The following is a 16260-nucleotide window of genomic DNA, read 5'->3' as shown; positions in this document are numbered from 1 at the left end:
GGGCTTCAGCTGCACAGCATGCATTCTTCCTTCGTAGGTCTGAATACCTTGGTTTTCCTTTAGGGGACCACTTCCTTCCCCATTCTCAGACTGGATTCAAGTGTATCCTGTGGCTCTAGATGGAGGAGACATGATGATGCTAATCAGAGAACAGCAATTGGCATGGGTATGGTCTCAAATCCAGGCCAGTCAGGACTCTGGACTTTTGTTAGAACTATTAGGAAGTAGATTCTCATTTCTTTTAAAACTGGGTTGCCAGGCCTATAGTTTGTACATAACTCTGAGGCTCCTGGTGACCATCTTGCCACCCCAACAAGAGTGCTGAAGCCAACATACGAAAGCTGGGCTGTGAGATGGAGACTGGATGACATCTTTTGAGCGCTTGGGTGTAAACTTTAGTCTAACTCAGGGCATTTCATTTTACATGGGTCCGAGCTTTCCTTTTCTCTCTCTCTCCCTCTCGAAATGTGATTTCAATTTTTGTGATCTGCAGCCAGTAGAGTCTTAATTTATGCTATGAATTGTATATAGTTCTCTTTATAAATTGTGGTTTGGCCTTTTTCAACAGATCCTTTTGTCTTAAAGTGCTGAATTGTCAGTTTGCTATACGAGTCAAATGAGACCATACATATAAAGAACCTAGCATTATCTCCTGTACATAGAAGAAAACCCCAGTAAATTTTAACTACGGGCAGCAAGGAAAGAGGGAGGGTAGGGAAGTGAAAGAAGACAGTGCTGAATTAAAAGAATCCTGAAGCCTCTAGGGTAATCTAGGAACCCTCAGACCCTATCAGGGCCCCTGTTCTACATGTCCCTAGTGCCCTATGTTTTTTCCCTTCTTAACCCTTCATCATGGTTTATAATGATATGTTTATGTAATATTTTGATCATCTCCCTCACTGACCTGGCACTTCCACTAGGGCAGTGATTTTGCTCACTGTTATATTCCCGGCAACTCATCCAGTGTGTGGCATTTAGCAAACATTTATTGAATGAATCATCACATACAGTTACCTAAATTGGACTCAACCTCCTTGGTTATTGGGGTTAGGATTGCAGCAGAATTGGCAAAATCAGGGAAAGCCCTTTCTGTCTCCTGTACTACCCACACCTCCAATACACATAGAATTTTGTCTTAATGACGTAATTTTGATTTGGTTCTGAAATGCTTTATCAAACCTATAGTCCTTATATTTTTATTGGAACATTTTATTGAAGAATTAAATAGTGTGGTGCGTGGCCTAATATGTGGAATGCCTTGTAGAGGAGTGAGTCGGGTCTCTGTGATAAACAAGCAGTCTTCCTTGCTCCACTGTCTTTAGAAATTATCTTTTTAACCGTGATAGTTCCCTTTTGCTCAGACTTGTTCAGAAATGTGTTGGAGCTGTAGGAATGCCTGGGAAATTGATGAGGGAAAGGCCCTGGATGCTGGAGACTACTGTTAAACAAGAAATAAAAGCAGTAAAAGGTGGCCTCTGGGAGGGGGTGGTCACCTGAAGCTCACTCCATTAGTCTTTGAGTCTGGGTGCAGAGAAGACTCCCAGTGCACCATTCCACCCCCTGCCTTGCCATACAAAGCCTATACCCAACTGGCTGCAGGCTGCAGTTTATCCCTTCCCCCAGCCGGCTTTCCCTGAGGTGGGGAGAGAGTTTCCCAGGGTCCATGTGACTTCCACTGGCAAGTGACGATCACAGACGGTTTACCCATCAGTAGAACTGCCAAAGGCTTTGTGCTGTAATAATCCTTTTCCTGTTTAAAACTCTGGGGATTTTCTACTGTTGCCAATAGTTTTTCAAGTCAGCAATTACGGTATAGATTATGTAATAGCTGGGTATTAAAAATAGAAAAGACCAGAGTTTGCATCTATTTTAACCAAATCAAAACAGAGCAAAAGGAGGGGAAAGAAGGAGAGGGAGAGACCAGAGGAGGAGGGAAAAAGATTACATGACTAGAAGCAGTGAGATTGCATCATGTGACTGGACAGTTCAGCCCATAATTTACCCTGCCCTTTTCTTGCCATTCTTGGCCCCAGGGGCTGCACTCCGTTCTTCCAGGAAGGGGACCCAGAGGAGAATTCTGAGGACTCAAGATCCCTTGGATATTCCTCAGCTCAGCCTGGAGGTGTTTGCCTGCCTCTCACAAGCAAAATGACTAAGAGTGGAGGGGATTGGATTTGAACCACTCCCCAACCCCTTTCAGTTCAGGACTCCTGTGTCTTCATTTCCATGGGCTTGGCGCTCAGCTTGTTTTTTTCTCTTTGTGGCAGTGGTAGAGTCAAGGCCCGGTTTATGGGGGAGTCTGTAGCATCCCAGATCGCTATCAGTCCCTTGTCAAAGCCATCTCAAGTAAATATTCAGTGTAATTAAAAACTATGTGTTCACTAAGAAAATAGAACTTTAATATAGATCCTTCCGACCCTTCTACTTTTTCACCCCAGCCCTCTTCCCACTGGATTGTCACCTCTAAGCTCCTCATGTAGGAATTCCAGGGCTACCACTGGTTTGTTCTTGTGTGACTTCCCACTAATCCCCGGCCCCTACCCTGAGTTGAAAATTATCTTTGTTTTATTAATTATTTGTGTATTTTTATCCTCACCCAAAGACATGCTTATTGATTTTAGAGATTTTAAAGGGAGGGAGAGATAAAAGGAGAGAAACATTGATGTGAGAGAGGAACACCGAATTGTATGTGTCCCAGCCAGGATTGAATGGGACTGAACCTGAAACCTAGGCATGTGCCCTGACTGGGAATCAAACCCTGCCACCTTTCAGTTTACGGACAGCACTCCAACCAAAGGAGCCACAATGGCCAGGGCAGTCTTTATGTTATTTTAGAGACCAAATGAGTAATTTTAAGGACTCTCTAATGATAAAATTTTGGGTGTCAGGTAGGTCTGGAATAGGGGTGATGTTTTCGGAAGGAGGATTTCTAAGGGCTTGACAGATCACATCAAAATAAACCAGGTTTCCTACTATGTTACCCCACTCTCCCCCTTTCCTGGATACAGAGGCACCCACAGAAGGAGGTTTTGAATTAATCACATAGCCCTAAGTCTACATAGAACCCATGCTGAAAGCACCCTACTTCACAGCTCTCCGGTGGCAGGGAGTGGTGAGTACTGCAAAGAAACTCACTGTTTTCAAAGATTGAACCCAAATAAGTTCAGTGGCGTCAGGAAGAGAGACCTGAAAGGCCTAGATTGTCAATACAATCAGTTCCTGGCAGTATTACAAACTTGTCTCCTCATTATTACTTCCATCCAGTCCTGCACCTACTCCATCACACTTCATCCTCAGAGGCTTCATCTGTACTAGGGTAAAAAAGAGTGAGAACAGCTCAGAATAATATTGGTCCTAGCTCTATCTAGCTTCACCCTGCACTACCCAAACTAGTGGAAGTTCAGTTAAAGGAGGAAGAGAGCCCTAATTCTGGAATTTTAGGCATCATTTCACTAGGTAGGGGGAATCTGGGGACCTTCCTTAGGGCCTTTCAAATTATACTATCAGCCTGGACTGAGAAGTGACTATGACGTGGCACATATTTCTTACTCTTGGAGGTTTTTAGTTCTCTAATGCTGGATTCTTATCCACATTCTCACTAGAGGTTGACTTTGGTAAGGACTACCAAACATCTGTTATGGGTCAGATTTTTAATTCTTCCAACCCACTGTGTCCATTAATGCACTTGACAAGCGTCCTGGCCTCAGGTGTGGTCATTGTCATTGCAGCATCAGTTTTTTGTTATCTGGACAGGCTGGCCACTTCAGACCAGGTAGTCATCAAAAGTTGGAGGTCATGGTAAGTATCTGCCCTGCACATCTCATTCCTTCCCTGGGACTTTGGGCAAGTTAAGGAGTCCCCTGAAGTATCTGTCTAGGGGCTGCCAGGGCCTATAGTCAATCTGGGACTAAAATCATTAGCAAGGTCCACAAAGGATTCATTTCTCTCTGTGGCCACCTTCCCACTCTTACCTTCCACCTCTGTGGATAAAACCGTAAGGAGACATCACAACTTGACCACAGTAATGTTGGGTATACTAGTTATCCCCATCCTTCTGAAGGTCACTCTATCATTAAAACAAATTTATGGCTAAAAAAAAAAGATTTTGTTTATTTATTTATTTTTAGAGAGAGGGAAAGGGAGGAAGAAAGAGAGGGAGATAAACATCAATGTGTGGTTGCCTCTCACGCTCCCCCTACTAGGGATGTGGCCCACAACCCAGGCATGTGCCCTGACTGGGAATTGAACCAGTGAGTGACCTTTTGGTTTGCAGGCCAGCATTCAGTCCACTGAGCCACACGAGCCAGGGCAAAAAAAATGTATGGATTTTAACTTTCAACACACGCACATGCGTGCATGCACACACATCTTTTAGTGGTGTTGCTTCTAGTGTCTTTTGCTTGAGATAATACTAGTAGTCACAGGCTGGATTGGACACATTTAGATAGATTTTTTTTTTTTGAAACCTGAGAACATTTGTTTTGCACAAAATCTCTCAACCTGACAACATAACCAACAGTATGTTCCACATTAACAAAAAGCCCATCACCGAATGAAAACCTCCCCAGAAGAGGGGTCCATCTATCCCAAGTACACCCAGTGTCTCACAGCTAGTTGCTTAGTGTTCTTATATCAAGGAAGCATCATCCTGGCCCGGGGGATGGTCCACTTTTCTTGACCAAGACCTTCAGGCCACAGAGCAGCCACAGTGGCACATGGTCTTATGGTCCCGGGACTTGGCGCCACCTGACGCTGCCTCAGCCTCCTGGACCCTTTGGATCTCATGGATGAGCAGGGTAAAGGCCTCCTCCACACCTTGCCATGTTTTAGCTGAGGTCTCCACAAAAGGGGCCCCCCAGGTCTTTGCGAGGGCTATAGCAGCAGCATGAGCATCTCCTTTGGTGGTCACAAGGTCGCGCTTGTTGCCTACAAGGATGAGGGGCCGGGTATAGTGAGGGCCCCAGGTCGTCCGCATCCGCTGCAGCTGGGTTAGAGATGAGGGGTCATCGAGGGCAAAGACACCCAGCACACCATCCCCAGCAGCCAAACACTGGTCACGAAGGGCCTTATGAATGGTCTGCCCAGCTGTATCCAGCACATTCAGAATGCAGCCCCCTTGGCCCAGGGTCACTTCCTTATAGTAGGAATCCTAGATCGTGGGATCATGGTCTTCCACAAAGCACTCATGGTTCAGCTGGATGGTCAGTGCACTCTTGCCCACACCACTTGCACCCACAACCACCACCTTGTACTCTGGCAGGTGCTTGCCAACAGCCCTGGAAGGTGCCTGAGCACTGTGGCTCTCCTGTTGGGCACTTGCATTTCATGAACCCAGGCCCAGATCAAACACATTAGACTTTTTTTGGTGGTGCCATGCTCAGGGAAGAGATGTGGACAGCAGGCCCTCGGTCCGGGAGAGGAGGTTGCGCTGAGACCCGAACTCACTGCAGCTCTAGATAGATTTATTTTTTATTCATTCAACTGCATTGACAAGTTTGAGACACATTGTTTATATATATATGGGACATTCATTTGGACCACAGACAGTGCAAGGTATAAATGATAGATCTCATATGTTAACCCCAGTACCAGAGCACAGAGCTAGACAACTATCTCCCTTTACTGCACATACTACTACACCCCTCTGACCTCTTTCCTGTCACATTCTGACAGGAGACTCAGAAACGAGTTTGGGGCATGGGCCAAGATAGGCTGAATGGTCAGACCTCAGGACTCCATCTATTTGCTGCAACCCCTCTGGCTAAAGTGCCAGGCGGTGGGAGTGGGGAGAGGGTGGAATGTGGGGAGAGAGTGTGTGGCACCTGGTATGGCTCCAGTGACACCTGGACCTACTCTTTGTTTTCTAATAGAATATGATGGAGAGGAGGCAGGGAGAGGGAAGAAGGAGGAAAGGAGGTAAGGGAGGAGGGGGTTGTAGGCGGAGCCTTGGTGCTGGGCAGAGGTGGTTGACAGGGGTGTCTGTCTGCATCTGGGACTGATAGACCAGGCCGAATCTTATGTTTGAGTCCAAGTCTCAGGGAAGCAAGTAGGGGTTGTTTTGACACCCCATACATCCTTGGGGTAATCTGATTTCAGGTCGCCAGCATTGCTGTAAGGAGTTGCAGTGCTACCTCCTCCCCTGTGCTTATAGCATGCTCTTTTTTCCCAACCAGACAGACAGCCCTAGGCCCGGAAGACCCATCTCTTTTGTCACAAAAGGCAACTGAGAAATGAATTCACTAGCACTTTGTATGCAAATGAACTCACTGAGCAGTTTGTACTTTAAGAGGAGACCCCAAAATATTACTTCTACTACAACTATAAGTATTATTAAAACTATTACTTCTGTAGTCAATTTTGGTAATTTTAAATTTTTCTCAGAAATGTTAAAAAGTAAAAAAAGGTTTAAAAATTATTGGCATCAAATTTTATAATCTTTTATCTTTATAGTATTTTATTTATTTATAGTATATCTTTACAGTATTTTATTTATATCCCCTCTTTCATTCCCAGTATTGCTTATTTAATGCTTCACCCCTTTTTTCATGATTACTTTTGTTAGATAGAGGTCCATTTTCTTTTCTAAGAATCAGCTTTTGTGTATTTATCTCTAGTGTTTTTTCGTATTCTATTTTATTAACTTTTAATCATTTTTAAACTAGTTTTGTAACTGAAAAGTAATGCAAAAGGTCACTTTCTCTTACAAACTATTATAAAAGAATCAGTTACCCAAAAGGATGGACAAAGGATTAAAAAATGAAATCTGTGTGGCTTATAAACATAAGCAAATACTTTACTTGCAAGCAAGGACCTCTAGGCTTGAGTGGGGAAGAGAGGCATTTTAACACAAGTACCCAGTGGAGGGACCCCTGGATTACAACCCCAGGCTGCTGATCCAAAACTGTTTGTTTTTTATTGTTGTTCAAGTACATTTGTCTTCATTTTCACTCCCCCACCCTCCCCCACCCCCCATCCCCGCCTCCCACCTTCGAAACACCCCCTTTGGCTTTGTCCATGTGTCCCTCATACATGTTCCTCGATGCCCCCCCCCTTTATCCCCTATTATCTCTCTCCCTCCTCCTTTCTGATTACTGTCAGATTGTTCTTTATTTCATTGTCTCTGGTTGTATTTTGCTTGCTTGTTTGTTTTGTTGATTAGGTTCCACTTATAGATGAGATCATATGGTGTTTCTCTTTCACTACTTGTCTTGTTTCACTTAGCATAATGCTCTCCAGATCCATCCATGCTGTTGCAAAGGGTAGGCTCCGCCTTTCTTTCTGCTACATGGTATTCCATTGTGTAAATGTACCACAGTGTTTTGATCCACTCATTTACTGATGAGCACTTAGATTGCTTCCAACACTTGGCTATTGTGAATTGTGCTGCTATGAACACTGGGGTGCATAGGTTCTTTTGAATTGGTGTTTCAGGATCTTTAGGGTACAATCCCAACAGTGGTATTACTGGGTCAAAAGGCAGTTCCATTTTTAGTTTTCTGAGGAAATTCCATACTGTTTTCCACAGTGGCTGCACCAGTCTGCATTCCCACCAACAGTGCGCTAGGGTTCCCATTTCTCCACAACCTCTCCAACACTTGTTTGTTGTTTATGATGGCCATTCTCACCGTTGTGAAGTGGTATCTCATTGTGGTTTTAATTTGCATCTGTCTGATGGCTAGTGATGCTGACCATCTTTTCATATGTCTCTGGGTCCTCTGTATGTCCTCCTTGGAGAAGTGTCTGTTCAAGTCCTTTAACCATTTTTTAGTAGGGTTGGTTGTCTTCCTGGAGTGTAGTCATGTGAGTTCTTTATATATTTTGGAGATCAGACCTTTGTCCAAGGTATCATCTGCAAATATGTTTTCCTATACAGTTGGTTCTCTTTTGATTTTAATGCTGTTTTCTTTAGCTGTGCAGAAGCTTATTATTTTGATGAGATCCCATTTGTTTATTCTTCCCTTTATGTCCTTGCTCTAGGGGACATATTGGTGAAAATATTGCTGCGTGGAATATCTGAGATTTTCCTGCCTATGTTCTCCTCTAGGATGTTTATGGTGTCATGACTTATATTTAAGTCTTTTATCCACCTTAAATTTATTTTCGTGTATGGTGTAAGTTGGTACCCCAATCTGTTTTTTAATAGTTTATTTTTTATTGTATTTTTGAATTTTTGCCATTACCACTTATGTCCCTTACGTCCTCTCTCACCTCCACCCACCCGCAATCTGATTTTTACTGGTATTAGGCAAGACACACACCTGTTTCCTGCTCTGTAAATTGTGGCTAATAGAAAATGGCTCCACCTGCCTTACTTTATTGGCTGTTGTTTCAAATTAGATATGGAACGTGAAGAAGACAAGACACCCGAACCCCCAATCTACCCCCAATCTTTCTTCTCCCACAGATGGCAGTAGAGGGGATTGTGGATGAAACCAGCCTTGCCTGGCAGGGCTGCTTACTGGGCCTTAGTCTTTAAATTAGGAACATTATTTTGAAGGGAAGAAAAGGTCTTATTCTCTCTTTAGTTCTCTGTGTCTGCTCTCTTATCTCTTTTTTTAGCTAAGTTTTAAAAAATTTTGTTTTTAGGTTATATAATTTTGTATCTGAAAATGCTAGTGTGAGGGGTAGGTGTGCTGGAAACAAGCCCCAAGACCTGGGAGACAGGAATAGGTAGTTTGTATCAACAGTTGTCTAATGTTTCAGTTGGGGCCCTTTTATACTCTTAAAAATTATTGAGGACTTCAGAAAACTTCTTTTTAAAGATTTTTTAAAAAAGATTTTATTGATTTATTAGAGAAAGGGAAGGAGAAAGGGAAGGGGAAAGGGAAAGAAACATCAGTGTGTGGTTGCCTCTTGTGTGCCCTCAACCGGGGACTTGGACCATATCCCAGGCATGTGCCCTGACTGGGAATCGAACTGGCAACTTTCTGGTTCGCAGGCTGGCACTCAGTCCACTGAGCCACACCAGCCAGGACAGAAAACTTTTATGTATGTGGCCTGAAGCTATAGGTATTTACCGTATTATACATAGGGAAATAAATATTAAAAAGAGACTTTAAAAGGTATTATTTTAAAATTACAGTAATATATTCTTTACATGTTAACATAATTTTTATAAAAATGTGTTCTATAAAATAAAAAACTTACAGTTGTATTGTTTTACAGTTTTGAAAATCTCTTTAATGACTAACTTAAGAGAAGACTGCTGGAGTCTCATACCTGCTTCTGCATTTAGTCTGTTATAATACGTTGCTTTGGTTGGAGTAGATCAACAAAACCAGCTTCATACAGATTTGTGGTTGGGAAAGTAGGAGTATTTTAATAGCCTTTCAGGTAATTGTGGCTGTCTTTGAAGGTCACCAAAATTGGACAAAGTCAGTTTCTGAAAGATTAATTGCAGTGTGGGATCTGAAACCACATCAATGAACTTCTCATTCTCAGCCATTTTAAACTCCATCGGTCTGTCTTACACCTTCAGTAAGGTGTATTTTATTCATGCCTGATTTTGTAACATCATGCATTGGTTATTTGGAAAGTAATGGCTCAGTGAGTTATGTAGATCTTCCAAATGTGGTCACATTTCAGTCCACAATATCAGGTGTGTTAATATTACTGATTTAATCAGCAAACATCTTTAGGTATTGGGAAGTTGTCAAGGTCATGATGTAGATACAAGTTTTTTAATTCTAATTTTGACAACTCAAAGTTTATCATTGGCTCAATTCATTCATTTTCAAGAAAATATCTGCCAAATACCCAACTTTGAATAATCAGTTTGTCGATTGTTCTTTCCAATAAAAATGATATTCTACAATAAAAAAAGGTAGTTCAGTTCTCAAAGCATCCATTACTTCAGTATGCAGCAGAAGTGCTTTATGCACAGATTATTAATAAGATGTATGCTGAAGGGTCATGTTTTAATAAAATTAATAATTATTACTCCATATGGATATTCTTATGTGAAGCGAGACTTTTTGTTAAACCATGAGTGCATGGGGGGTGAAGATATGACTGCTGATTTGTGTTAAGGTCCCAGTAGTTTTACCCACTGTTGCTTTTGTATTATCAGTGCAAATGTCAACACAGTGCATACTGTAAAAAAATCTTGGTAATATTATAAAAATGTTCTTCACTTCTTGAATACCTTGGAAAAGGTTTTGGGGACCCCCAGGAGTCCAGTGATCATAATTTGAGAGCCACTGATCACTGTGACTATAAGCAATATCAGCTTGTGGTCTTGAACACCTCAGTTAGCATCCCTGGGCCTTGGTTTTCTCAATTTTAAGGAGTCTGGGTGGGCTTTTAGTTTCTCTACACTATTGAAGCCACTTCTCCTCTAGCAGCTATGATACTGGTCTCCTTTCTCCCTCCCTCTCTTATTTCTCTTTGTCCCTCCATAGCTTCCTCTCAGCCCACCTCTTACAACAAGGGTGTCCTCCTTGTTGTTTTACCTCTTCCTTCACTTCCTTGGGGATCTTATCCCCTGGTCTTTAACCATGACCTATAGGATGACAGCTCCCCAATCTCTACCTTTAGACCGGATGTCTCTCCTGGCTCCAATTCTATGAATTGAGCAGCTCCTCGGACTTCCACACATATGTGCCCTACAGGCATGTCAAAGTCAACATGTCTAAACTGATTTAGTCATCTTCCCCCACATCTTGCCTCCTCTTCCAGAGTAGCCAGTTGTGGTTAATCCATCATCCGCCCAACTGCTTAAGCCAAAAGCCCAGAAGCCCTCTTCTTATCTAGGCCCACTACTTCACTTAGCTAATCACACAGGCCTATCAATTTAGCCTCCTAAACATTTTCCCAATCTCTCCCCGCTTTCCAGCTCTACCACCACTGCCTCAGATCAGGCCCTCATCACTTCTTATCCAAGTGATTACAAGAGGTTCTATCTTGGTCTCCTTTCCCTTTTCCAACCTATATTCTATAGCTCAGGCTGGAAACTACAAGAATTATCTTCTTACAGGTTTTTAAAAAATTAAATAAATAGACATAGAATGTTTATCATATCAGGCACTGTGCAGGGTGCTGGGGATACAACATAGAACACAATAGACAGCCCCCCTAGTCTCTAGCACTCACTATCTACAAAGGGAGAGAAAAAGTACAGGGCACAGGTAATCAAGACAGTGTAATAGGGGTGCTTGAGAACCCCTAGCAGCCTTAGCTAAAAGTAGCTGAATCTGAGGGGTGGTCAGGGAACACTTCCTGGAGGAAGCAACACTGAAACTGCTCACTGGGTGGGAGTTAGGTAGGAGTGGCAGGAGTACAGTGGTGAAAAGCTTTCCTGGTAATTTGATTATCTCATTTCCCGGCTTAAAGTCCTCTTCTGAGCTTCACTACTGCCTGTAGGATGAAGTCCAATTCCACACCACTGAAACACCACCTTTGTGGCCTCATCTACCACTCCCCTGTATTCAGCCTGAACTTCTTTCATTTCCCCCAAACCCTGCTCACTCCCTCATAGCTCCAGGCCTTTGTATACATGGTTCCTCATGCCCTCCATCCTTCCCACCCACGAAATTACCAGGCAGCTGACTCAGTAGACCTTTCCTGACCCTCCCATGTAGACTTTGTGGCTCCCTGGTCTTGTGCTCCCCACCTGTGCATACACCTGGACTCCTGTGTACTTTTCACATCATTAGAACTCATTCACATGTGTCTCTGACTTTGGCTCCTACTTGCCAGTGCAAGTCCTGCCTAGTTCCCACACCCTCACTCCATGAGCATTTTGGGCGTCCTCAGGGTGTGTGTCTCCCATGTGCTAGTGGATAAGGTTAGACAGTTACCACCCCCCTAACCCCCAGCTATCTTTTTCCCTTCTCCACTCTGCAACCTCCCTTTGCCCCTGCCACACCCTATGGAACTATCAGTTTTGCTGGACATTGCTACACCCATCAAGCATCCCACACCTACCAGAACCACTGACAGTCCTGTTGGCATGAGATCAGCCAGCTCCACTGTAGGAGCAGGGCTGTAGGGCTGCTGGTACCCTCATTGTCCTAGAGAGCCATGGGGTCTGGCCCCACATATATGTCTAAATCACAAATACCACTCTAGCTCAGAATTAATTACCTTTCCATGGAGCAAAGCTTTGTCTCTGGGTTAGCTCATGGTACCTATCTCTTTCCCTTAGAAAGAGTTCTTTCCCAACAGGCCTCTTATCCCCTTATGCAAATACCCTTCCCAAGATTCTGCCTACCAGAGGGGTGACCTGCATCAGTTTCCATCTTTATCCTGGAGGCAAAAAATGTATGGGTATTTATTTAAAATAGTAAATCTATATAAAAATATTGAATATAGCTTCATCATTAGAAAGTTCAAGCAGTTTAAAAATACATAGAATATAAAGGTAAAGCTCCCCTCTCACCCCTACCCCTATACTAAAACTTATCCTGCTGGTAGACACTGTTACTTATTTGGTGTAAATGTTCAGACTTTTTGCTCTGCATTTACATATATATGTATGGCTGGCATAATATTTGAGAAATTAATCTCTTTCGCCCCTAGATTTCTCCCCTTTTCCACTCTCACCATCATGGACCTCATTTCCTCCTGAGCTAGCTCCCAGATTAGAAAATGGAATCCTTCAGGTGTCTCTGGCCTAGTGTGCCAAAAGCTTATGCACTAAGGGGAACTTCTGGATTTGCAGAATAGCTCATCAGAGAAAAATATTCTCTTGCATAGACTGAATGTCTTGACTAGAAACAAGATGAAGAAGGATTTCACCTGGAGTGGAAAGACCCTCCAACTCTTTGAAGCCCTTCCTTCTCAGACTGGAAGAAAGGGCCAGGAGAGAAATACCTGTGATCTCCACACTGCCTTCTATCAGCACACCTGGACAGGCAGGAGTAAGATCCCAGAGAGTGGTGGCCACATGGGTGGGGGGCAGCAAGCTGTGGGGAGTCAGGTAGCCTGGTCCAAGATTTCTGGCTGCCCACAAGTGGCACAGAGAAGCAGAGGCTACTAGACTTGGCCTCAGTCAACTTCACAGCCATTTCCTCTATCCCATGCCTGGCACTTCACAGTGTTCTGGAGAACTCAGACACACCTAGAATTAAGTGTCCCGTTGGCAGGATGGAAGCTTACCATAAACATTGAGATGAGTTATAGAAACTAATGTTAGTTTCTTGCATACCTGAATTTGTGAACTGAGATTCTTTCCTGTGGCTTGTACTATTCAAGTTCTGCCACTTTTGAAAAAACAATTAATAGTATATTTAAAAATGTTTCTACAGCTGTAGATACAGATTTATGTTATTCTTTAAAATTTTTTAAAAAATACATCCTCATAGTAGAAAATTCTAATAGTACTAAAGGAGAAAGCAAAAGTTCTCCAGTCTTCCATTCCCACTTGTTATTGCTAACAGCTTCTTGAGAGCTCTAGAAATATTTTATGCAGATAAAGACATGTGTCTATTCTGTATAGCTTTTTATATACAAATGATCTCAAACTGTATATACTTACCTGCAACTCATTTGCTTCTTTCTTTAACAATTTGACCTTAGTGTTAAATAAATTGTATTATTTAAGTAGATAAAGTTCTACTGTGTTTCTTTCAGTGATGCCCAGTATTCTATAGAATGAGTATGCCACATGTTTAACAAGTGATTGGCATAACTTTCCAGATTTTTGGCTATTATTAATTAAGGACACAATGAACATAATAATAGCTAGCATTTATTGGCAGCAGTCACCTTCCTTTGCATATAGTAAGTCACATAACCCTTGTAACAGCACAGCGAGTTAGGCCTTATTATTTCCCCTGTCTCACAAGTGAAGGAACTAAGTCACAAAGAGGTGAATAACTTTCCCATGATCATGCATCTGGTAGATGGTAGATCTGGGGTTTGAACCAGGCAGTCAGGTCCCAAAGCCTGCTTTCTGGGTTACTATACCCCAGCTGTGCACCTGTGCTAATGTAACTGTAGGATATATTTGTAGCAGTATATTTGCTGGGTCAAAATAAGTATGTGTTAAATTTTAATAATGTTAAATGGTCAGAAGATTATTTTTAATGAAAAGAGCAGTATATTTCTTTTTACAATAAAAAATTTACAATTACAAACAAATGCAGAGCCCACTTGTTTCCTGAGAAGAGAGGGGCTGCTGCTCCTGTGCCCAGAGGCCTCATTAGTAGTGGCCTTCTCTCTCTGCCTTGGCCAGGGCTTCATCTCTGAATCCTGTCTGGCCTTCTCCCTTCTTGGCTGGAATGGGATCCCAGGAGTCTTAGTAAGCCCTACTCATGCTCTAGATCCAAGGCCACAGCCTCAGGCTCCTAGAGAATTCAGCCTTAGCTTCCTTTTCTCTCTGTACTCTCTTGATCTCTCAAGGGTAAGGGCTACCTCCCAACTAGAAGTCTGCCTAGGCCCCAGCTTCCTATTCCATCTGCAAGAAGAGAAAATGGGAGCCACTTTGAGAAACAGAATTGGCTGCTCTTCATTTCCCTACCTGCAGCTCCTACATCTAACCACAGGGGGCCCCAGTGTGGGACTTCCAGGCCTAGATCCACACCAGACCTGCAGAGGTAGGAGGTCAGAGTGTGTGGCATGGCTTCTCCATAGGCCTATATCAGTGATCCTCAAATGGGGACAATTTTGTACCCCTCCCTTGTGCCCCAAGCTAGGAACATTTAGCAATATTTGGAGATGTCTTTGGTTGTTACATGACTTCATGGGAGTTATGGAGGGTTTGCTGCTGGCATCTAATGGGTAGAGAGAGGCCAGGGATACTGCTAAACATCCTGTATTGCACAGAACAGCTGCTCATAACAGAGTTATCCAGCCCCAAATGCCAGCAGTGTTGAGGTTGAGAAAACCTGGGCTACAGCAGGGCAGACTTCCCAGCAAGTGGCTGTCACTGTGACTCCCTCTGTTTTTGTTAACACTGGCAAACATCTTGCTCACCTATAGTTTGCCACTGTTCTAAGTGCTTTACATCCATTAATTCATTTAATCCTCACAGGTCTATAAGACAAGTTCCACTGCTATTCCATTTTACAGATGGGGAAGCTGAGGCACAGAGCTGTCAAGTACCAGTCCAAGGTTCCTGTGGTGGTACTCTAGGCTTGGCCTCCATACAGCCTCTCACATGTGCTCACAGCAAGCACTTCAGGACTTCTCTCTCTGCTTCCTCTAGGAAGCACCAAGGATTCTTTATGTGTGTACAAGGAGAGAAAACAAAAAGTAGTTGATTGGTCTTCTCTCCCTGATTGACGACTTCATTTCTTATAGCTTATGTATTTTCCCCCCTAAGGGTTTAACTGAACTAAGTACTGATTGCAGAGATTATTGACAACCACGAAAATTTACTTGTTAAATTTGCATGAAAAAATTTTCTGTCACGCTTACAGTGGTCTCTTAGGGCCCTTTCAATCTCTGGGCCTACAGGCTGAAATGATTTTGAATAGTTAGATTTGCTTAGACATGAAAGCAAACTATCATCCAGGAGGAGAAGGAGGAGTTGGTGAGTCAGGCTTGGGACCAAACACACAGGGCTCTCTGCCCACAGTTGGGATGAAGGGAGGTGCGTATCCAAAGGAGGCTTTCAACAGCCAAGATGGAAAGTCGTAAATGGGGTGAGTGTGGTGGAAGAATTGGGAAGGGATCTGTTGGATCAAAGCCAACTTTGCACCAGAGGAAATACTTACTGGCTTATTAATTATAGGATGCCATGAGATTGGCTTTGCCTCTGGGTGTGGGGACAGTAACCTATGCTTTAAACAAACAGTCCCATCACTCAATAATAATTAGTAGCAATAATGGGCATTTTAACAGGACCAGATTGACAGGTGGCCCACAACATATAGCATCAAGCCTGACCTGAAACTGGGCTTGGATGCCATACCTGTGTAGCCAACCAGCCCATGCTTGGGCAGCTCACAGGGGCACAGGCACAGAAGTGACACATTCTTTCTTGGACCATTTGCTGAGAACTCGCTATGTACTAGACACTGAGAGGAACACAAAAGAGATGTAAGATACAGACCATAGCCACAGTCTAGAGAAATTAAGAGACAAGGTTAAATTTGAAGGGTTAAAGAGCAACAAATAAATACCATATACATCACATATAGGGGAAGTAGATGCCCATAGCAAATAGGAGACAGGGACTCCCTGCCAGGTGGATAGTGGTGGTGGAGTTCTGCATCACACCTCCATGTTTCTTGTAAAAGAAGTAGGAAATCCAAAGAAACAAAGAATAAAATTAATACCCTACTAACACTTTGGAGAGATACCTATTGTTACCAT

General features: G+C 43.1%; 1 pseudogene; it reads right to left on the bottom strand.

The window, feature by feature from the left end:
* Nucleotides 1-3573: 3573 nt before the first annotated feature.
* On the bottom strand, nucleotides 3574-14561 carry LOC112303016 (GTPase ERas-like; annotated as a pseudogene).
* Nucleotides 14562-16260: the final 1699 nt, after the last annotated feature.

This window comes from Desmodus rotundus, chromosome 5 (genome assembly GCF_022682495.2).
Source record: "Desmodus rotundus isolate HL8 chromosome 5, HLdesRot8A.1, whole genome shotgun sequence".
Lineage (NCBI taxonomy): Eukaryota > Metazoa > Chordata > Mammalia > Chiroptera > Phyllostomidae > Desmodus > Desmodus rotundus.
The sequence above is the reverse complement of the archived record's forward strand: the minus strand, read 5'-3'. Positions and strand labels throughout refer to the sequence as shown.